The sequence below is a fragment of the Macrobrachium nipponense genome, chromosome 12 (genome assembly GCF_015104395.2).
Source record: "Macrobrachium nipponense isolate FS-2020 chromosome 12, ASM1510439v2, whole genome shotgun sequence".
Classification (NCBI taxonomy): Eukaryota; Metazoa; Arthropoda; class Malacostraca; order Decapoda; family Palaemonidae; genus Macrobrachium; species Macrobrachium nipponense.
Window position 1 is genome coordinate 51,382,959 of NC_087205.1, and position 23,670 is coordinate 51,406,628.

The 23,670-nt window shown below is 46.4% G+C and overlaps 1 protein-coding gene across 1 annotated transcript in view; it reads left to right on the plus strand.

Annotated features, from left to right (window-relative positions):
- The window catches only part of LOC135224527 (nucleolar protein 6-like), a 254,757-nt gene that overhangs the window by 3,456 nt on the left and 227,631 nt on the right, over positions 1–23,670 (plus strand). The window lies entirely within an intron of this gene.

Consider the following 23,670-nt stretch of genomic DNA (forward strand, 5'->3'; position numbering starts at 1 on the left):
CTACAGCAGCCCCGGCTCCGCCCTGGATAGCAGATCTTACGTCTGTCCTGAGGAAGCTGACGAAAGAAAGAGGAGGAAGGTGTCGTCGTCGTCGGCTGCCGCCTCTTCCCTTCGACTTCTAAGGCTTCACAGCGAGGAAGAAGAAGGTTGCCTCCTCCCTCCTAAGAAGTCTCCCTCGGGAGCTTCTTCGGGACCCGTCTCACCTCGGTTGGGACGGGAGGGTTTCCTTCCGACTGGTCCTCCTGCTCCTTCGGGAGCGGGGCCCGTCTCTTCTTCCGCAAGGAAGAAGACTACGGGGTGGGACCAGAGGGGGTACCAGCTAACACCGGTACTTCCTCGCCTGGTGTCAGTGGTTCTGCCACTGCATCAGGGTCCGTCTCGGCCTCAGTCGTTCGTGGGAGGTACCGAGTGTACGGTCGCCTACCAGCGGACCGTGCAGCCAGGAACCAGACCTCTGAGTCCGCTCAGCGTCAGGTTCACGGCACGGGGGGGGCGGAAGACTGGTGACAGCCGCTCACGCGACTCTCACCAGACCAGCTCTCGCTCTCGCGGCGACCAGCTGGCTACCCGGGGGGGGACGTGACGGTCCACGACCGCCACGGGCTGAGGCTGGGAAGAGGTCCTCCCGTTCGCCAGTGCCAGCCACGGCTGGAACCAGCGACGTGACGTGCCGTGAGGGACAAGCAACGGTCTCACTGTGACAGTGGAGCCTGCAGGTCGCCTGACTGTCGCTCTCACAGAGAGCGATCGGGTACGCAACCAACACCAGCTCTTCTGACACTCGAGATCGGGGCCGCTGTGCTCAGTCCAGCCGTTCTCCACAGCGAGACGGTTCGACCAGGCCTGCAGCTCGATCGCCACCGCGGGTTGACGATCGCCTGCAGCCCTCCAAGCCTGCTGGTTCTGCCAGCGAGCGAGGAGGGAGCGTCAGGTCTGCCTCTCCCGTACCTTCAACCACCTCGGGTTACACCGGGAGGAGCGAGGTATTGAGGAGTGATCGTGAGGGGTCGCCCCTCATGATCCCACCACGACGCCCTACGTGCCAGGCACGGTTCTTGGACCGGCCAGGACGTATGCGCAAGTGGATGGAGAAGACCGAGAGGGCTGTCGCTGTTCCCCCTTCTTAGGAGGAAGGTTCTCGGAATATGCTCTTGTTCGAAGGGCTTAACGGTCCCAACTCTGCAAGATGCTGTGACTTCCGAGATCCAGAGGAACTTTGCCGAGGTTATGGCGCTGATTCGTCAGCACAACGACCTCGGGGAAGGATCGCCGCTCCACCCAGCAGAGCCACGTCTCGGCTCGAGTCGTTTTGGGGCCGAGAGGGAACCCAAATCGACGGTGGGTCTGCCGCGATCGGAGCTTGCCGACTGTGTTGAACCAGGATAGTCTCTCTCTCTTCGTCTCGGACAAGAAGGCTCTCTCAGTTCTGGCCGGTCGAACAAGCTACTTCACCTCCTCTAACTGCGGGACAGAGGCGTTTCTACGTGTCTTCGGACACCGTATTTGAATACCCCTTCGGTCCTCCTGAGGTTTCGACCTCGACGAGGACTGGAATGAGTCGGAGGACGGTATCGGCTCTCTCCTGTCAGGTGTCGATCAGCCCCACCCAGACGACGTTCACAGTGGCGGCAGACCCTTACCTACAGTATGAGTTCGTAACCCTCCTCGGGAAAACGTTTTCTCCTGACGATACGTTTTCCCAGGCTCTGAGAGGCCATCGCCGTAAGGCGATGGCTGCTCCTTTTCTTCTCCAACTGCTAGTTTCCGCTGGAAAGGCGAGCCAGTATCCAATTCCTCCCCCATTCCCTCTCTCCTTACAGCTACGAGGAAAGGGGAGGGATCCTACAGAGATTTCTCTGTAAGATCCCACGTTAGGGGCTGCGCTACCGGGGGGACCTTCGGGTCCTACCTGAACGTAACGCCCCGGTCGTTGAGGAGGGATCCTGCCCCTTTCTCGATTTCTACGGGAATCGGGAGGATCACCAGCCGATATCGTTTGACGAATTCGGTGGGGGGTTTCGCAGAGTGCTTAGAATTCTACGGAATTTCTAGCGCACTCAGAGTGTTCGAGTTTTTTTACGATCTCCAAACACTTAGGCCGAGACCACGGTCCAAAGTGAGCGAGAATCCCCGATAATTGTTACACGATAATCGGGATCCTCGCTTATGCTCGAATTCCTGTAATTTCTAGCATTTGGAAGAAGACTGCTGCTGAAAGAAGAGTATCTCACAGTAGGCGATTAACCTGGAATAGAGAAGAACGGACGGGAACTTCCAGTTTGGCTTGAACTATCGTCTTCGGTATTCTGTCACCATTGAAGCTTTCCTTGGGAAGACTTCTCCTTCACTCTCTTGACTAGAGAACGAAGGCGGTCGATCTCCAATCCTTATTCTCATTCCTCGAGAGGAAAAGAATTTAGGATGGAGGTCGTGTACAGAACCTACAAATATACTACGTATATTACCCTCGCGACATGATTCTTTTAACAGTTGAATTGTCCGGGGGGTAGGCACATACCGTAGTTAACTCTACGGTTTGTGGACCGAGACGAATTGTATCTTAATTGAACTGCAACTCGGGGTTGCCTGCAACCTCCCAGCAGTTATCAGTTTCGATTTTAGATACTTGGTATTGTCATGACAACACCAAATCAGCTTTTTGTATTTACCGAAATCCGTTTCGGTTAAATAATAATTGCTCGAGCGTATTCTTTATGCTCGATGGTTCTAGCCGAACGCATTCCTTCGTGGAATAATGGATTACCTGGCAACTCAGGATGACGAGTCACCGAGAGCTACTGCGTATTGAACTGCCTGATAGCGGCTCAGTATCAGCTAGGTCTCGGAGATGCACGGTCGGTTACGTCTCTCTCTCCCCTGGTTTGATTGACTACCGAACCGTATCTCTGCCCAACAATCATGGACTTAGGTCTCTGATTAACGGGGATTCTCGCAATAATGAAGGACCATCTACTGCTGTGACGCTCGATTTCATCGCCTTCGACATTGCGAGAATTTTCAACAGAGATATCTCTTGGACTCTTTCATCTTTCTGTTTACCGCACGGTAACAGAAGTCTGTACTAGTCACCCGCTGCATCGCACGCGATAATGCGAATGATTTTTGCAGACATCTGAGTTTGTCTTCAAAATATCTCGTATTCGTAGGTGTGCAATTATTCATTGCTCGCCCCGAATTAACAGATATGTCAGAAGACATCGCCTACTCTCCGACCTGACAGCTCTACTTCCAAATGTTCAGCCCATGAGAAGCAGTTCTTCAGGCAGTATTTCCCTGTCTTCATTACTGAAAAGCGCTCCGCTTTTATTCTTGCAACTACGATCCTCACCGGACAGCAATGAATAGCGGTTAGCGTTCTCAGTCTTTGTAGCACAGGTTCAGAATCTTGAGAATCCTTCTCTCGGTTCAGCTGTGAAGACGTAGGTTGCATTTTCTGTACACCTTCGTCTTCAACGACACATAGTGTTGTTTCCTCCTTAGCCGAGAATCAACTATACTATGAGATATCTTGCCATCAGGAACCTCGGTCTCTAGAAGGCAATTGACTTTCGCCTGTTGGGCACATGCCTTAAGAGAGTCATCACCTTGCCTTCTGGCATCGGTGACGAACAAATTATTTGTTTAGTCTCTTGGCATAACCCTTTTAAGGCGAAGGTCACGTGACTTGCTCGGGTGCTTGGACAACTTGCCTCCTACCGAACGCAGTCAGTCGGCAGCTGTCCAGAGCGCCCAAGTCTGTTACGAACTATGCTGTGGACTTAGTTCGGTTGTTCCATAACAGTCTTTTCTTCGTCCTAACGCTTGTCACAGTACCCATACCATCGACACCCACCATTGAGTGTCGGTGTCCTATCCACTACCGAGAAGAACAACTTCGCTGTAGACGGATAGACCAGTTATGGGTACAGGACATCACCGAAGTCGAGAAGAGGGATAGGTCATACGACCATTCCCTTCTTTTCCTCTGAGGTAATTGCATGACTTTTCCTGCGAAGTCAAGCATCCATGGGGATGGGGATTCGTGACGCTCGATTTTCGTACCGAATTCGTAGCGAAGACTCTGAACCCTTTTCGGTTCCTGATGATCGGTTAGAGTCCTTCACAATCCCCTCCCTAATGGACTTCACCGCCTTCGATGCGAAGGAGATGCTGCTTTGTCCTGTGAAAGCGCGACCGCGCTTTCTGAAGAAACTCGACATCCCAGGCTGAGTGTTGAAGACTCTTCGTCAGCACCAAGATGACCTAGAAGTACACTCCCTCGAGTTACACAAGAACTTCTCCGTGGCGCAGGTACTGAAGGCAGGGGTCTGGTACAACCAGACCACTGGCACCCTCCTTCTACCTTTTGGATATTGCCCACAGGTCCTTGGATCGTTTTCCTTAGGACCCGTGGTGGCTGCTCAACACGTTTGTGTAGCTAACCCAGACCCTACAGGCTGAACAGCATCGAGTCCTGGTGTGACTGTAAAAAGAATAGATAAGTGAATGAGAGAGTGACTGGCTTCTCTTCCTATCTTTTTCTCACCCTCTACCTGTGGGTAGAGGGATACGGTCATCACCTTGCTGGATAAGGACGAGATGCCGGTGAGCTACTCGGCAGAGCCCCATCCTATCCCTTTCACTAGGGATGGGAGCGAATATCCACCACTTCCTCCTACAAGGGGGGGGAAGTGGATGCCAACAAGAGACAAACCATAACTTTATGTTGCCTCTTGCAAATAGGAACTTGTTCTTGTTTGCTGGTACGAAGAGCTAACGCTTGGCCTCCTCTTCTTAGTACTTGGTCCAGAGGTCTGACCATTGATCCCTTGCGCGGTGCACACCCCGATCAATCGGACAGAGCTTTGGATCCCTCCCTCGCTCTTACGACCAGGGAGGCATTCCAAGGTTGGGCGAACACCAGTCTGTTCACAAAAGACTCAGATTCCTCCCACCAAGAAGTGAGTCTTCCTATTGTAAAAGGACCGAAGGTTTGTATGCCGTGTCGGAACAAATGACAATTTGTCCAAAATTGCATTTTTCCTAACTATACAAACCTGAGGTCCTTTTACACATAGTCCCACCTCATGCCACCCCTCACTCTGCAGTTTTTGCTTGGGCCAAAAGCAAAAGTGATTTGTTTACCTCCCAGTCGCGCGCGCGCGCCTGTCGGACAAGCAGTTAACTACCGAACCCCTTGTTCGAAAGCTTACGACCTATCCAGCTGCCGCTAGTACCTTCCTATTGTAAAAGGACCTCAGGTTTGTATAGTTAGGAAAAATGCAATTTTGGACAAATTGTCATATCGTAATGCGCATATATATCTTTATTATTTACTTTTTGGATGTATGAAGATGTTTTACTGCCGGATTACCGCCGTAGTGTGACGCAATCGTTTTCGGTCCCCTGGCCTCTGTCTGTTTTCGCACCATAAGAAATTATGGGGCCGAATTTGCAATGACCAGAAAGTCGTTTTAAAAGAGGAAAGTTCAGCATTGGAGGGGCATATGTTTTATTGACTGAGAAAAAATACAAATTTATTCAATAGCTAGCTTGTAAAAAATACTTGGTTATAAAAACTTGATTGACAACTAAGCAGCATGTCTACTATGGGTTTCAGAGACAGTGCAAGCAGGTTTTTGGGCAATACCTATTTCTGTAACGAACACTCGTAACAGAATGAGATTTTGCTATAGTGCATTACACCCAGTGCCGTAATTTACAAGGGTATCGTGAATCACTAATCGTAAAGAATAACGACACTTGTCCTTGTACCAAGAGACAAAAACTCCATTATGCAGACTGGATAACGAACACGCGAATAAAGCTCCACCTACGCTCCCCCCCCCCCCCCCCCCCCCCCTCCACTGCCACCCCACCCTTTTTCTTCTTCGTTCCTTCGCTCTCCTTCTCTCTCTCTTTCCCTCTCTCTCTCTCGTCTCTCTCAATCTCTCTCTCCTCCTTCTCTCTCTCTCTCTCCTCCTCTCTCTCTGTTCCATTCGGTATGTTGTTGACCCTCCAAACTGGGTATAAGACTACAAACAAAATGTTGAAATTGGTGAAATTAGGCTATGTATTGGAAGTATATATACATAAATATTAAAAGCAATTTTTATCATTATTGCATTACTATGACAACTAGAATTCATGGAAACTGTTTATAATAATGGAACGGCGTATGTGTGAAGCCTCCACTAATGTGGCAACGATGATTTTGCCATTCTTAGCATGCAAACATTAAAGCATGCAAACATTAAAGGTTACATTTATTTCTGGCATACGATTATTAAAAAAATTAAAAATACTAATATAGATTGAAATCAATGAAAAGTGCTAGCAAAAACAAAAAAGCAAAAAAAAAAAAAATATGTATATAATTCACTTTTCCGTAGTCGTTCCTCTATGCACTTTTCCGTAGTCGTTCCTCTATGGTTTTCGGCAGCCAGATGTACGAAAACGTTAGAAACATTTGATTGTATCTACTTTAGAAATATCTGTAATTTTTCGGGGTAATTTGGTTGCAAAAAAAGGATAATATACATGAGTTAAATTAAAATTTTTAAATAACAAAGTAAATTTAAACTAAATAACGAGTAAAGTAAACAATTTAGGGAATAAAACTTTGCAGTTCGTCGTCTGCTGTTCGTAACTGTGTTTGTGGCGCACGCTCTTAGAAACTAGGAACAGCAACGGGTTTAAAGTGCAATGTGGAGTGAACTGAGACCAAAATTTGTATAATAACAATCAAATAAGCACTGTGGAGTTTCAGTTGTGATGGCAGTAAGGATAAAAACCACCGATTACAAGGTAAGAATGAATTCAGTTCAAACCATAACCCCGGGAATAGCAAGTTTCATACTTTCACTATTATAGGCAACAAAATGTTGTTTTATTGTGCTGATTACAACTGCAATCTTGAGTAAGTTCAATAAACGTTACATATATATGCTAACATTGTTCAAATGAGTGCTGGGAAGGCTGGGGAAAGATGGTGGCCGTCACTGATGAGAACCTTCCATGCAAAACGTAGCTGCCATATTGGATTTCAAAACTGCCTTGAAAACATATTTTACGAAGAGCTCACATGCTTATTTTAGTTCGTATGGGGCTTTCATATATCACATTATGTTGACGAAACTTCAGTCTTTTAAATGGTATGCTTAGAGTTGCAATTGTATTCTTGTTTCACCAATTAAATATCGAGTGAATAAGACCTGTCCACCGTGGTGAGGGTTGGCCTTCCGTGGTGTTTTACCCTTCAGATATTTCTAAAGTAGATACAATCAAATGTTTCTAACGTTTTCGTACATCTGGCTACCGAAAACCATAGAGGAACGACTATGGATAAGTGCATAGAGGAACGACTACGGATAATTGAATTATATAAATTTTTTTTTTTTTTTGCTTTTTTGTTTTTGCTAGCACTTTTCATAGATTTCATTCTATATTAGTATTTTGAATTTCTTTAATAACCATATGCCAGAAATAAATGTAACCTTTAATGTTTGCATGCTAAGAATGGCAAAATCATCGTTGCCACATTAGTGGAGGCTTCACACATACGCTGTTTCATTATTACAAACTGTTTCCATGAATTCTAGTTGTGATAGTAATGCAATAATGATAAAATTGCTTTAATATTTATGTATATATACTTCCAATACATAGCCTAATTTCAACGTTTTGTGTGTAGTCTTATACCCAATTTGGAGGGTCAACACACACCGAATGGCAACAAAGAGAGAGAGAGAGAGAGAAAGGAAGGCGAAGGAACAAAGAATGAAAGGGGTGGCGGTGGAGGGGGGGGGATGGTAGGTGGAGGTTTATACGCGTGTTCGTATCCATTTCTGCATAATGGAGTTTTTGTCTCTTGGTACAAGGACAAGTATCGTTATTCTTTACGTTTAGTGATTCACGATACCCTATTGAATAAATTTGTATTTTTCTCAGTCAAAACATATGCCCCTCAATGCTAACTTTCCTCTTTTAACGACTTTCTGGTCATTGCAAATTCGGCCCCATAATTTCTTATGGTGCAAAAACAGAGGCGCATCGACCGAAATCGATTGTGTCACACTACGGCGATAATCCGGCAGTAAAACATCTTCATATATCCAAAAAGTAAATAATAACGATATATATGCGCATTATGATTATACCAATTACATGAAGAGCTGATAATCTGCATGAATAACTGGTAATCTGTTCTGCAAGAAAGTTGAGTAAAGCAATTATTTACAATAGGTACGAAAGTCAAGATGTCGTGACGTCATAATACAGGACTTGAAAGAACGTTCTAATTCCAAAAAATAATTACTTAAGTTTGAGTCAGAATCGAGTTACTTTTTCAATAACGAATATTTTCAAATTAATCATCATAAATATGTAAAATATTGATGTTTTGCTATTTATTTAAAAAATTATCGAAGTGCACGCTTCGTCGTCTTCTTCTACAAAACAATTGTTTACTCGGTGAGGAAAAGTTTTCCGTTTGTTGTGATAAAAGTGCCCCAGCGTCTGTGGGCACAAGTGGTGTGCGGATTTATCACAGGAAATGGTTAGTTTATTGACACAAGCGACTCCGTAAACATCGAGATGGCGTCAATCTTCTAAATACTTCAAGTTGTAAGTAAAAATGTTGAATGCGTTTTGGTGAGATTTGCAGTACGTTTGAGACCGTTTTCACTACCCTCTGTTTAAATCGTAAAATTTGGCCTTAATTTCTAACTTTGGAGAAAATACTTACTTCGAAAGGAGAGTAGAGGTCTTTAGCTCCGTTTCTCACCAACAAAAAGTCGCGACTGATGCCCATCTCCGATGTCAGGACGCGTTATAATGTACTTTTTTGGGATTGTTCACGCTGATAGTAAATGGTCCACTCTGTACCCTGCGATTTTTTACCCTATACGCTAACATTGTTCAAATGAGTGCTGGGAAGGCTGGGAAAGATGGTGTCCATCCGTGACCAGACCCTTCCATCCACACGGTAGCCGCCATATTGGATTTCAAAACTGCCTTGAAAACATATTTAACGAAGAGCGTCACATGCTTATTTTAGTCTGTATGGGGCTTTCATATATCACATTATGTTGACAAAACTTCAATCTTTTGAATGGTACGCTTAAAGTTGTAATTGTATTCTTGTTTCACCAATTAAATATCGAGTGAATAGGGTAAAAAACCGCATGGTACAGGGGTGGACCATGTACGATCAATGTGTACAACCCCCAAAAAAAGTACATTATAACGCGTCCTGACATCGGAGATGGGCATCAGTCGCGACTTGTTGTTGGTGAGAAACGGAGCTAAAGACCTCTACTCTCCTTTCGAAGTAAGTATTTTCTCCAAAGTTAGAAATTAAGGCCAAATTTTAAGATTTAAACAGAGGGTAGTGAAAACGGTCTCAAACGTACTGCAAATCTCACCAAAACGCATTCAACATTTTTACTTACAACTCGAAGTATTTAGAAGATTGACGCCATCTCGATGTTTACGGAGTCGCTTGTGTCAATAAACTAACCATTTCCTGTGATAAATCCGCACACCACTTGTACCAACTGACGCAGGGGCACTTTCATCACAACAATCGGAAAACTTTTCCTCACCGAGTAAACAACTTGTTTTGGTAGAAGAAGACGACGAAGCGTGCACTTCGATAATTTTTTAAATAAATAGTAAAACATCAATATTTTACATAATTATGATGATTAATTTGAAAATATTCGTTATTGAAAAAGTAACTCGATTCTGACTCAAATTTAAGTAATTATTTTATGGAATTAGAACGTTCTTTTAAGTCCTGTATTATGACGTCACAACATCTTGACTTTCGTACCTATTGTAAATTTTCATGTATGACACTTACCTGGCAGGTATATATATAGCTATATTCTCTGTTCGCACTGGCAGAATTTTCAAAACTCGCGGCAACCGCTAGATCACTGGTAGTTCAGGTGATCGCCACCCCGTTCCCGTGGCGCTGGTGCTCGGAATCATTCCCATTTTCGTCAGATTTTTTCTGCCAGCCGAACCGGCAACATCGTTGTGGGTTCCCTGCTAGAATTTCGAACTCGTTAGCTGACTTTCGCTGTCACTTGAATGGATTTATTGGGTATCGTATTGGAAAGTTGGATTGGCAATCGCGTTTGGAATTTCTTATAATGTCTGATTCTGGTTTAGTATTTAGAGTGTGTGTGAAAGAAGGGTGCAAGGTGAGACTGCCGAAAGCCTCGGTAGACCCTCACACAGTATGTAAGAAGTGTAGAGAGGGTGTGTGTACTTGGGATAATAGATGTAATGAGTGTGAAAGTTTAAATGAGAAGGAATGGAAGACTTTCACTAAATATGTTGAGAGACTAGAAAAGGATAGAGTAAGGAGATCGGGTGTCTCGGAGTGAGAGGTCAGGCTCTTCTAGTAAGGCCTTGAATGCTTCTGTTATTTCTCCTCCTCCTTCCCAAGTAGAAGTTGTAGATCCTTCTCCTCAGGTTTCTCCTGCGCCTGCTGCTGTTTCTGAGGATCCTAATTATGTGAAAGTGTTTTCCGCCCTTGCGTCAATGGGCGATCAGATTCAGCGTCTTACAGACAAAGTGGGTGCTTTTGAGAGTGTCAGTGTAGTGGAGGGGGCGGCTGATCGTCTCTCTTGTGCTCCTAGACCTAGGCCTCTGCCAAGCTCCCAGACCCAAGGGAGAAGGCATGTCGACAGTCGAAGGGAGGCGAGAGGGGTTCCCTTACGATCAGTCGTCCCTTCAGGCATTCCTGTTGCGTCCCAGGCTGCAGCAGTGCGCCATAGAAAAGGCGACACTGGGAAGTGTTTTTCTTCTACCGATAGTTCTGCGTCAGGCAGGTATCGACGCTATGCGGAAGAATCGCGTCCGCTGAAGAGGACGCATAGACCTACGTCATCTCAGGATGAACTTGACGCTCAAGAGCGGTGGAGTAGCCCCGAGATTTTCTCATCTAGTGACGATGAGGACGTGGTTCCGGTTAGAAGGAGAGAACTTTTTCGTTCAAGGCAGGACGCAAGACTTCATTTAGACGGCGGTCGCCCTGATAGGAGCCCTCCTTCTGCATCCTGGGCAGTTTCTCCTGTATCTTCTCCTTCTCGTAGACCTCAGGTTCGAGTTTCTCTTCGTAGCAATACTTCTCGTCTTCGTTCCCCGCATGCTCAGGCATCCCGTCAGGAAACAGAGACTAAGGACTTTCTTAAAGAGATGCAAGGAAGGTTAGCCGATCTAGTTAAATCGTGGGAAGCACGGAACATCCTCCTAGGAGACGTAACCCGGACGTTTCTCTCCCCGTCAAGTCCTCCAAAAGGACGCATGATTGTTTGCCTCCTCCTCATCGCACTTCGGATTCTCGTGTAGGACGCAAGTTACCGGCTAAGTCGGACGGACTCTCAGGCGGACAGGACGCAGGACGCAATTACGGAGCGGATTCACGTTTGGTGGACGTATCTCAGAAGGACGCAGGACGCAGTCGGCAGGAGGTTAACCCTTCTTCTTCCCGTGAGGTTAGAGAAGATGTTCAGCAGCAAGACCTTGGATTACAAGATGTTTCTTCGGCAGAAGAGGAGATGGAAGACTTAGCGTCTGAAGAAGAGAAAGATGGTGAAGCACCTTCTTCAGACTACAAGAAGTTAACTGATTGCCTTCTGTCAATTTTTGAAGGGAATTTCAGCCTTCAGCTCCGATGTCACCCCTTTCTCAATTCTCCAAGAATAAAACACCGAAGAAGTCATCGTTTTTGAAGATGAAGCTTTCAATTACAGCAAAGAAGGCTCTTCAAAGGATCGATACGTGGTTGAAAGAAAAGAGGGAAGCGGGCAAGACTTCTTTCTCCTTCCCTCCAGCCAAATTAGCATCGAAGTCCGGAATCTGGTATGCAACGGGGGAAAGTCTAGGCCTGGGAGTGCCTGCCTCCTCCCAGGGGGATTTTTCCAACATTGTTGACAGTTCCCGCAGACATGCTTTGAATTCGGCTAAAGTTTGGTGGACGTCATCAGAGTTAGATCATCTCTTGAAAGGTATTTTCCGGACATTCGAGGTTTTTAATTTTCTTGATTGGTCCTTGGGGGCTCTGGGACGAACCTTGGAAGATAAGGAATCAACTTTTTCGCAACTTCCAAGCAGTATTATGTCCTGCATGGACAAAGCCCTAAGGGATGGGGCGAATGAGTTAGCATCGCTTTTCACCGCAGGAGTTTTAAAGAAGAGGTCACTCCTGTGCTCTTTTGCTGCAAAGGGCGTTTCTAACGCTCAGAAATCCGAATTGGTTTTTTCCCCACTCTCGGATCAGTTATTTCCTTCAGATCTTATCAAGGATATTTCGCTTTCCCTGACTCAGAAAGCGACGCAGGATCTTTTAACGTCTTCGGTAAGGAAATTTTTACCCACCAAAGTGTTTAAGAAGACACCTAAGGAGTCAAGGAAGACGGCTTAGTCAGCCCTTTCGAGGCAAGTCCTTTTCTCGTCCTTCCTTCAGAGGAAGAAGAGCTCCTCCCAAGAGGGGTTTGAAACCCAGTAATAAACAATGAAGAACAAGTCCTTCAGACATCAGTTGGGGCCAGACTCCAGAAGTTTTGGGAGATTTGGCAAGAAAAGGGAGCAGATCCTTGGGTCGTCACGGTAGCCAAGGAAGGTTACAAGATCCCTTTTCTGAAGAAACCACCTCTTTTGACATCGCCAAGAGAGCTTGGAGCTCACTACAGCGATCCAGGGAAACAAGAAGCACTGCAAGAGCAAGTACTTTCTATGCTCAGGAAAGGAGCAATAGAACCTGTTCTGGATCACTTATCCCCGGGATTTTACAACCGGCTTTTCTTAGTAGCGAAATCCTCGGGGGGATGGAGACCAGTACTGGACGTAAGTCAACTCAACTTATTTGTGGAGAAGACAAAATTTACTTTGGAGACGACCGATTCAGTACTGGCAGCGGTGCGTCCAGGGGACTGGATGGTTACCCTGGACCTTCAAGACGCATATTTTTATATCCCAATTCATGCAGGATCCAGGAAGTACTTAAGATTTGTGATCCAGAACAGGGTCTTTCAGTTCAAAGCCCTCTGCTTCGGACTGTGCACAGCCCCACAAGTTTTTACAAGAGTGATGTCAAGTGTGGCGAAGTGGCTACATATTCTAGGGATAAGAGTGTCTCTATACCTAGACGATTGGCTCATAAGAGCCCAATCAAGAAGACAATGTCTGGAGGACTTAGAAATGACGTTGGCATTAACGAACGAATTAGGGCTGATGGTGAACTTAGAAAAGTCGAATCTGATCCCCAATCAGGAGCTAGTTTATTTGGGGATTCTGATTTCCTCAGCGACTTTTCGGGCTTTTCCATCTCCCGACAGGCAAGCTCAATGCATCCGGAAAGTACAAGCCTTTCTAGAGAAAGAACAATGTTCTGCACGAGAGTGGATGAGCTTACTGGGGACTCTCTCGTCACTGGAACGGTTCGTTTCTCTAGGAAGGCTTCACATATTTTTGAACCAAGTCTGGCCAAGAAAATCGCAACCGGATTCCTTCCTGTTTCGAATTCCTCGCAAGATCAAAGAGGAATTACTTTGGTGGCTAACTCCGGGGAAGTTAGCGGAGGGAGCGTCGCTCCAGCAGAAGAACCCAGACCTTGTATTGTTTTCAGACGCGTCGGACGCAGGCTGGGGAGCGACTCTCGGCCCTCAAGAAGTGTCAGGTCGCTGGAGCAAGGAGGAAGCGTCTTGGCATATAAACAGGAAGGAACTGATGGCGATTTTCTTGGCTTTGTAAGAGTTCAACGCGGTGATCCGCAACAAGGCGGTGCAGGTCAACGCGGACAATACCACAGCTCTGGCGTACATCCACAAGCAAGGGGGAACGCATTCAGTCTCTCTTTGCAAGTTGGCGGAGGAGATCCTTCTATGGGCAGAGAAGGAAAACGTAACCCTTCTCACCAGGTTCATTCAAGGGGAGAAGAATGTGAGAGCGGACCTGTTGAGCAGGGAAGGTCAACTTCTGTCTACAGAATGGACTCTTCATCTAGAAGTATGCCAGAGTCTGTGGAAATTATGGGGTCGTCCAGTGGTGGACTTGTTTGCGACCGCAATGACAAAGAGATTGACGACTTATTGCTCTCCAGTCCCAGACCGTCAAGCAGTCGCAGTAGACGCCTTTCTTCTAGATTGGACGGGGCTAGACGTGTACGCCTTTCCCCCGTTCAAGATATTAGGAAAGGTTTTAAAGAAATTCAGGGAGAGTCAAGGGGACGAGAATGACTCTCATAGCTCCCTACTGGCCGGCCCGAGATTGGTTCACAGAGGTACTGGAATGGACAGTAGATGTACCAAGAACACTTCCAGCAAGAGTAGATCTACTCAAACAGCCTCACTTCAACAGGTACCACAAGAACACCCTCGCTCTGGGTCTGACTGCTTTCAGACTATCGAAAGACTTGTCAGAGCGAGGGGGTTTTCTAGAGAGGCGGCCAGAGCTGTGGCCGGAGCAAGAAGAGCCTCGACTATTAAGGTGTACCAGGCGAAGTGGGAAATCTTTCGTAAGTGGTGCAAGAGTCGGAAGATTTCTTCATCCAGTACTCTGTGACTCAAATTGCCGTCTTCCTTTTATATTTAAAGAAGGAAGTAGGGTTGTCAACTCAGACAATTAAAGGATATCGTAGTATGTTGGCCTCAGTATTTAGACACAAGAGGTTTAGATATTACCAATAATCTCGATCTGAGAGACCTCATAAGGTCCTTTGGAACAAGGAAGGAACACCGATACAGAACACCTTCCTGGAATCTCGATGTAGTCCTGAAATTCTTAGGAACTAATAAGTTCGAACCAAAGGATCAAGCTTCGTTTAGAGATATCTCGAAAAAGACCATCTTTATGGTGGCCTTGGCCACAGCTAAAAGGGTTAGTGAGCTGCAAGCAATTAGCAAACATGTTGGCTGGAAGCATGACAAGGCAGTTTGCTCTTTTCAGGAGGATTTCTTGGCCAAGAACGAGAATCCAGCTCATCCCTGGCCAAGGTCTTTTGAGATTATGGGTCTTTCAGATTTGGTAGGACAGGAACAAGAGAGAGTTCTCTGTCCAGTAAGGGCTTTGCGCTATTATATAGAGAAAACCAATAATATTAGAGGAACTTCAGAATCACTGTGGTGCTCTGTGAAGGACCCTAGCAGAGCAATGACCAAAAATGCTATTGCCTTTTTCCTCAGGGAACTGATTAAAGAATCACATATGTTATGCCAAGAAGAAAATTTCGGTATCCTTAAGGTTAAGGCGCACGAAGTGAGAGCAGTAGCTACTTCCTTGGCATTTAAAAGGAATATGGCCCTCAAAGATATCATTGAAACGACGTTTTGGAGGACTAATTCAGTGTTTGCGTCTCATTACCTTAGAAACGTCAAAACAACCTTTGACAACTGTCAAACTTTGGGCCCTTATGTATCCTCAGGAGCAGTATTGGGCAAGGGAGTTTCCACCCCATAGCTTACTAACATGCTAGGTATTTTAATTAAGTGGTGTTGTTTTTATGGTTGTCTGAGAGGGTTATTTCCTCTTCAGTCTATGAAGTGTAGTGTGTTATGTTAGCTTTGTGTGTGGTTCAGGTGGTCTAACTTATCCTAGCATGAATGCCCGTGGTAAGAGAGGGCTAGGGTTTCCTGTCAACGAATTGGTCCTGTCCAGTTGTCAGACCCTTGTTTTTAGCTTCATCAACTATTAGGTCATATCCTAGTTGGGAGCTACTAAGGTTTAGCAGGCTAAGAGGCAGGATTTATGAAGTCAGCTACCTTAGCAGGTAAGGAATCTAAGAGTATTTGGAATTTATTTTAAATTTTAAAACTCTTACAATGTTGCTGTCTTTGACCCACCTCCAAATGTGTCAATCAGCTATATATATACCTGCCAGGTAAGTGTCATACATGAAAATGATGTTATTATGATATAACAAAGTTTCATGTATACTTACCTGGCAGGTATATATATAGCTATATTCTCTGTTCGCACTGGCAGAATTTTCAAAACTCGCGGCAACCGCTAGATCACTGGTAGTTCAGGTGATCGCCACCCCGTTCCCGTGGCGCTGGTGCTCGGAATCATTCCCATTTTCGTCAGATTTTTCTCTGAACCCTGTCTCCTGAGGGGAGGTGGGTGGGAATTTAATTATATATACCTGCCAGGTAAGTATACATGAAACTTTGTTATATCATAATAACATCATAATTGCTCTACTCAACTTTCTTGCAGAACAGTTTACCAGTTATTCATGCAGATTATCAGCTCTTCATGTATTTGTTATAATTGCAATGTGCATATATATCTTTATTATTTACTTTTTGGATATATGAAGATGTTTTACTGCCGGATTATCGCCGTAGTGTGACGCAATCGTTTTCGGTCCCTGGGCCTCTGTTTTCGCACCAAAAGAAATTATGGGGACGAATTTGCAATGACTAGAAAGTCGTTAAAAGAGGAAAGTTAGCATTGAGGAGCATATGTTTTGATTAAGAAAAATACATTTATTCAATATCTAGCTTGTAAAAAATACTTTATTACAAAAAACTATTATAAAAAACTTGATTGACAGCTAAGCAGCATACCTACTATGGGTTTCAGAGACAGTGCAAGCACGTTTTTGGGCAATACCTATTTCTGTAACGAACACTCGTATCAGAACGAGATTTTGCTTTAAAGCATTACACCCAGTGCCGTAATTTATAAGGGTATCGTGAATCACTAATCATAAAGAATAACGACACTTGACCTTGTACCAAGAGACAAAAATTCCATTATGCAGAAATGGATACGAACACGCGTAAAAAGCTCCACCTACCCTCTCCCCCCCCCTCCACCGCCACCCCTTTCCTTCTTCGTTCCTTCGCCTTCCTTTCTCTCTCTCTCTCTCTCTCTCTGTTACCAATCGGTATGTGTTGACCCTCCAAACTGGGTATAAGACTACACACAAAATGTTGAAATTGGTGAAATTAGGCTATGTATTGGAAGTATATATACATAAATATTAAAGCAATTTTATCATTATTGCATTACTATGAGAACTAGAATTCATGGAAACAGTTTATAATAATGAATCAGCGTATGTGTGAAGCCTCCACTAATGTGGCAACGATGATTTTGCCATTCTCAGCATGCAAACATTAAAGGTTACATTTATTTCCTGCATATGGTTATTAAAGAAATTCAAAATACTAATATAGACTGAAATCAATGAAAAGTGCTAGCAAAAACAAAAAAGCAAAAAAAAAAAAAAATGTATATAATCCACTTATCCGTAGTCGTTCCTCTATGGTTTTCGGCAGCCAGATGTACGAAAGCGTTAGAAACATTTGATTGTATCTACTTTAGAAATATCTGTAATTTTTGGGGGGTAATTTGGTTGCAAAAAAGGGATAATATACATGAATTAAATTAAAATTTTTAAATAACAAAGTAAATTTGAACTAAATAACGAGTAAAGTAAACAATTTAGGGAATAAAACTTTGCAGTTTGTTCATGAAACTTACCTGTCAGATATATATATAGCTGTATTCTCTGAATTCCGACAGAATTTCTAAAACTTACGACACACGTAGTGGGAGATAGGTGGTTAGTACCCATTCCCGCCGCTGGGAGGCGGGTATCCGGAACCATTCCCATTTTCTATCAGATTTTCTCTGTCGCTGGTATTGTAAACACCTGTTTGCAATACTACCTCCGTCTCAGGATTTTGGAAAACTACTTGGCTATTTGAGTATCCTATTGACTTTTGGATTTTTGACTTTGGATCGGTAGCTAGGCACACGTTGATTGTGGATTGTATTGGATTTTTCCTTTAATAAGATGTCTGGGTCTAGTTTGGCTAGCGCCAGGGTGTGTAGTAAGGATGAATGTAAGGTGAGACTACCGAAGGCTTCGGTGGACCCTCACACAGTATGCAAGAGTTGCAGGGGACAAATGTGTGCATATGATTTTCGCTGCATGGAGTGTGAAAATTTGACTGATTCCCAATGGAAGGCGTATGAATCCTACGTTCGAAAGTTGGAGCGTGATAGGATCAGGAGGTCTTCCTCCAGGAGCAAGTCGGATAGCAGACAGGGCAGTAATGTTTCTCCTTCTAACCCTCCTGTAGAGTTTTCAACTCCTAACCCCGTAGTGTTGCCTTCGGGCCCTCAGGTGGTGTCTGCGGAGGGTAATGCCCTTTCTGTTATTTTGGATTTGTTACGGAATCTAGAATCCAAAGTGCTTGCCTTAGAAAATAGGCAAAGTGAAGTGAAGTGCAGTGATAGTGCCCCTAGTGAAGTGGAGGGGGCGTCAGATCGGCCCTATAGCGCCTCTAGGCTGGGACCTTTGCCGGACTCCCAGGACTCAGGGAGAGGGCATGTCGAAGGCCGAAGGAGGGTTACGAGGATCCCCCACCGATCTGACGTCCCTTCAGCAGTTCCTGTAGACGCTTCCCAGGCTGCTAAGGAGCGTGCTCGTGCACGTCTTCTTAAGGATTGTTTTTCGTCTTCCGACGCGTCCTCCCCTCATAAGGGGTGGGAATCTCGTTCGGATTCGCGGCCTGTTCTGTCTGATTTGCGGTCTTCACCGGAGAGCTTCGTCGCTTTTCCGCCTCAGAAGAAGACTAAGACGTCATCCGACGATGACGCCTTCAAGCGCCCCAGTCGCTCTAGATCCAGGGCAGTTCCTGTGAGAAGGAAGAAGGCGTCCCCTCGCCCCTCATCTTCTCACAGGCACCGCTCTTCTACTAAGAAGGAGCCTTCTCAGACAGAAATCATCCTCGCTATGCAGCAACAGCTTGCTGCTTTGCTTAAGCAGAAGGAGGCAGTTCCACGACGTAGGAAGGATGACAGACTGCCGATTAAGAGGACCAGACAGTCTCCCTCACCTTCTCCTCGTTCTTCTCCGTCTCCTGGGTTGTCGCCCTCTAGACTTCGTTCTACTCCCCAGTGTTCTTCTAGAGGTGACGGTAAACATCTTCTGGCACGTTCTCCCTTTGAGAGAGAGCAACGTAATCGCTTTCGGGGCAAGGATTGCTTTCCTGCTCCTTTGGACGCTCCCCTCTCTTCTCTGCGGGACGCTCGGTGTTGCGATCTTGACGCTTTTGTTGATGAGGACGTTGCCCCTGTTGGACAGGCTTCAGTGCCAGCTGCTTTGCACAGTAAGGAGCGTGCTTCTTGTCTTTCTGCTGCGCATCGAACTGCTCGTTTCGACGCCCAACGTGACGTTTGTTTTGACGCTAGTCAAGACGCGGGGCGTGACGCTTCGCTGGACGCTCAGAGGGACGCTCGTATGGACGCTGACACGGAGGTTCGTCGACGCTCGGACGCTTTTCCCAATGCTGTTATTGACGCTTCTCTGCATCGAGCAACACCGCGTTCGTTTTCACCGCAGGCAGTAGTCGATTTGGTTCCTGATCCTGCTGCAGTGAAAGATACTGTCTCTAGTGCGTTGCCCTCTTCTTCTCGACACCGTTCTGCAATGAGACTCGGGTCTAAAGGTCTTTTGCCCCTTCCTTCGGTGGTGCAGTCTGGTAAGGAAGAAGGGGAGTTAAGCTGTTCTTCTGATGATGTTGATGAAGAGCAACCTTCTACGCCTGCTTCGTCAGATTATCAAGTCCTGGCTCACCTTCTCCGTGACTCGTTCGGCGATACCTTTCTACCCTCTGCTCCTCCTTCTCCTCCCTCGCAATTTTCGTCTTCGAAAGCCAGCAAGACTTCCGGATTTGTCAAGATGAAGACATCCCTGTCTACCAAGAGAGCTTTCTGTAAAGTCAATGCTTGGATGGAGTCAAGGAAAGCGCAAGGGAGGAGCACCTTTGCCCTGCCTCCGTCTAGACTTAGCGGTAAGGCAGGGATGTGGTACGAAACAGGTGAAGACGTGGGCCTGAAGGTTCCTGCATCGGCTCAAGGGGATTTTGCCAGCATCGTGGATGCTCCTAGAAGGTGACTCCTTGCTTCGGCAAAAGTGTCATGGACGACTTCAGAGCTTGACCACCATTTGAAGGGCCTCTTCCGTTCTTTGGAAGTCTTCAACTTCTTAGACTGGTGTTTGGGCGTGCTCGACAACCAGTCTCGTAAACCAGATTCTATTAGCCTCGGGGAGCTCTCCAGTGTATTGTCATGCATGGACAAGGCCGTCAGAGATGGCTCGGAGGAGTTAGCCTCTCATTTTTGCGCAGGGGTGTTGAAAAAGAGAGCCCTATTTTGCAATTTTGCAGCTAAGTCTGTCTCTCCCTCGCAGAAGGCAGAACTGTTGTTTGCTCCCTTTTCGAGCCATCTCTTCCCCCAGGCTATGGTAAAGGATCTGGCTGTCAGTTTACAAGAAAAGGCCACGCAAGATCTTTTGGCACAATCGTCACGACGTACTGCTGGCCCTTCGACGTCTTCAGGAAGTCAATCTCTTAAAAGGCAAAAGCCCTTTTGTGGTGGAACATCTGCTAGATCTTCCCCCCGAGGAAGAAGCCTTCCTAGAGGAAGAGCCCCTGCTAAGTCTAGGGGCAAGAAATGAGAAATCCGTCCTTCAGTCGCCGGTAGGAGCCAGGCTACGGTTGTTCGTGGAAGCCTGGAGAGAGAGAGAGGCGGACATCTGGTCTCTCAACATCCTAGAGAAAGGATACAAGATCCCTTTCGTGAAGCCGCCCCCGCTATGTACAACTCCCAGGGACTTGTCTCCGTCGTATCGTCAGGAGAAGCGACGGATACTTTTCGATCTGCTCGAGCAGATGCTTGAGAAGGGAGCAGTGGAACAGGTCTTAGACCTGGAATCACCAGGATTTTACAACAGATTGTTCCTGGTTCCAAAACAGTCGGGAGGTTGGCGGCCGGTATTGGATGTAAGTCGTCTGAACCTCTTTGTGGAGAAGCAGAGGTTCAAGATGGAGACACCTCAGTCAGTTCTTGGGGCCTTAAGACCTGGAGATTGGATGGTATCACTCGACCTTCAGGACGCTTATTTCCACGTCCCGATACATCCCCAATCAATGAAGTACTGTACCGTCGGTTCGTCCTGAAAGGGAAGGTATTTCAGTTTAGGGCTCTTTGTTTCGGACTGAGTACGGCCCCGTTTGTGTTCACCATCTTGATGAAGAATGTGGCGAGGTGGCTCCATCTCAACATCAGGATCTCTCTCTATCTGGACGACTGGCTCATACGAGCCTCTTCGCAAACCCCGGTGCCTGGAGGACCTGCAAACAACTTTGACCTTAGCTACGTCCCTGGGACTACTAGTAAACTTCGAAAAGTCACATCTGACCCCAACACAGTCCATCGTGTATCTGGGGATTCAGATGGATTCAGTGGCTTTTCGAGCTTTTCCGTCCCAGGAACGTCAGCAACAAGGCTTAGAGAAAGTATCAGCCTTACTAGGGAAGGATTTATGCTCGGGGAGGGAATGGATGAGTCTGCTGGGGACCATTTCCTCGCTGGAGAAGTTTGTTTCCCTGGGGAGGCTGCGCCTCAGACCTCTTCAGTTCTTCCTGTCGGACAGCTGGACAGACAAGAACAACCTCAACATGATTTTGACTATCTCAGAAGAGGTAAAAAGCCATCTAAGATGGTGGCTCGATCCGTTGAAGCTGTCAGAGGGAATTTCCCTCGAGCTTCAGAACCCCTACCTAGTGTTGTTCTCCGACGCGTCTTCCACGGGATGGGGAGCAACACTAGAGGGGGAGGAAGTGTCAGGCACCTGGAGAGGGGAACAGGTAGCCTGGCATATCAACATCAAAGAGCTGGCAGCGATCCAGTTGGCGCTCCAGTTCTTTCAAGACAAAGTCTCCCGTCGCGTAGTCCAGGTCAACTCGGACAATACCACAGCCCTGGCCTACTTAAAGAAGCAAGGAGGAACGCACTCTCGCTCCCTGTTCGCTCTGGCGAAGGGGATTCTCTTATGGGCGAAAGCAAGAGAAGTCACGATCCTCACAAGGTTCATCGCCGGAGTCGAGAGCGTCCGTGCGGACCTCCTCAGTCGGCAAGGACAACTGCTGCCGATGGAGTGGACCCTCCACCAGGAGGTATGCCAGGAGCTGTGGAGTCTTTGGGGATGTCCTCTAGTGGACATTTTTGTGACATCGAGGACAACGAGACTTCCTCTCTATTGCTCCCCTGTTCTGGATCCAAGAGCAGTGGCAATAGACTCCCTGCTTTGGGATTGGACGGGCCTGGACCTCTACGCATTTCCCCTGTTCAAGATACTGGGAGAAGTGCTGAGAAAGTTCGCAGCTTCAGAAGGGACGAGGTTAATGTTGTTCGCCCCCTTTTGGCCCGCAGCAGACTAGTTCACAGAGGTAATGTCCTTCCTGGTAGACTTTCCGAGATCGCTCCGTCGAGGAGAGATCTACTCAAACAGCCCCACTTCGAGAGGTACCACAAAAACCTCTCCGCTCTGAGTCTGACTGCGTTCAGACTATCCAGAAGTTGGCCAGAGCGAGAGGTTTTTCAAAACCTGTGGCGAAAGCTATCGCCACCGCAAGGAGGCCTTCATCGATCGCTGTGTACCAATCGAAGTGGGCAGCTTTTAGGAGCTGGTGTAAGAAGAAGGGCGTTTCCTCTACCACGACCTCTGTGAGCCAGATCGCCGACTTTCTCCTTTATCTCAGACGAGATTTAAAGTTAGCAGTGCCGACAATTAAGGGCTACAGAAGCGTTTTATCTAGTCTTTCGTCATAGAGGACTGGATCTAGCGAATAACAAAGATCTTCACGATCTCTTGAGATCTTTTGAGACCACCAAGGTGCCTCTCCATAAGTTGCCTTCCTGGAACTTAGACATGGTCCTTAAGTTTTTGATGTCGGGTCGCTTTGAACCACTTCACGCTGCGTCTTTTCGAGACTTAACTAGAAAGACTATTTTCCTAACTGCTCTGGCGACGGCGAAGAGAGTTAGCGAAATACAAGCGATCAGTAAGCACGTTGGTTTCAAAGGGCATAATGCAGTCTGCTCTTTGGGGATGATGTTTCTGGCGAAAAACGAAAATCCCTCCAACCCTTGGCCTAAGTCTTTCGAGATTAAGGGTATGGTGATCATTGGTCAAGAGCCAGAAAGAGTCCTGTGTCCTGTCAGGGCTCTAAGAACCTACCTGCAGAAAACAAAGAATTGTAGAGGTTCTTCTGAGAACTTATGGTGTTCAGTCAAGAGACCAGATATGCCTATGTCTAAAAATGCTCTGGCATTCTTCTTGAGGGACACCATAAAGGAGGCGCACTCATCATGCAATGACAGTGACTTGAGGCTGTTAAAGGTGAACGCCCACGAGGTGAGGGCTATTTCGACCTCGGTAGCCTTCCAGAAAAACATGGCTCTCAACGACATTTTGAGTGCCACCTTTTGGCGGAGTAACTTGGTGTTCGCCTCGCACTACCTGCGGGAGGTGAGAACGGCGTACGAGAACTGTTACTCTCTAGGGCCATACATCGCCGCAGACATTATTTTGGGGGCAGGAAGTAGCACTCATCCTTGCCCATAGAAAAGGGTAGGTGAGTTTTTTAATCTTTGCATTGTTTTTTGGTTGTAGGGTCAGCCGCCGAATGCGGACTTCCCTTCCGTTAGCCTTTATATGTGGGAGTTATTTTGTTAGGCTAGCTTAGGTGGTGGTTTTGCTTCGTTGCCCTCATAAGTATGGTCATGGTCTAGTCACATTGTGGTCACGTCCCCGTTGACAGATCATCTAGAGCGCACCAACTAAACAGGTCA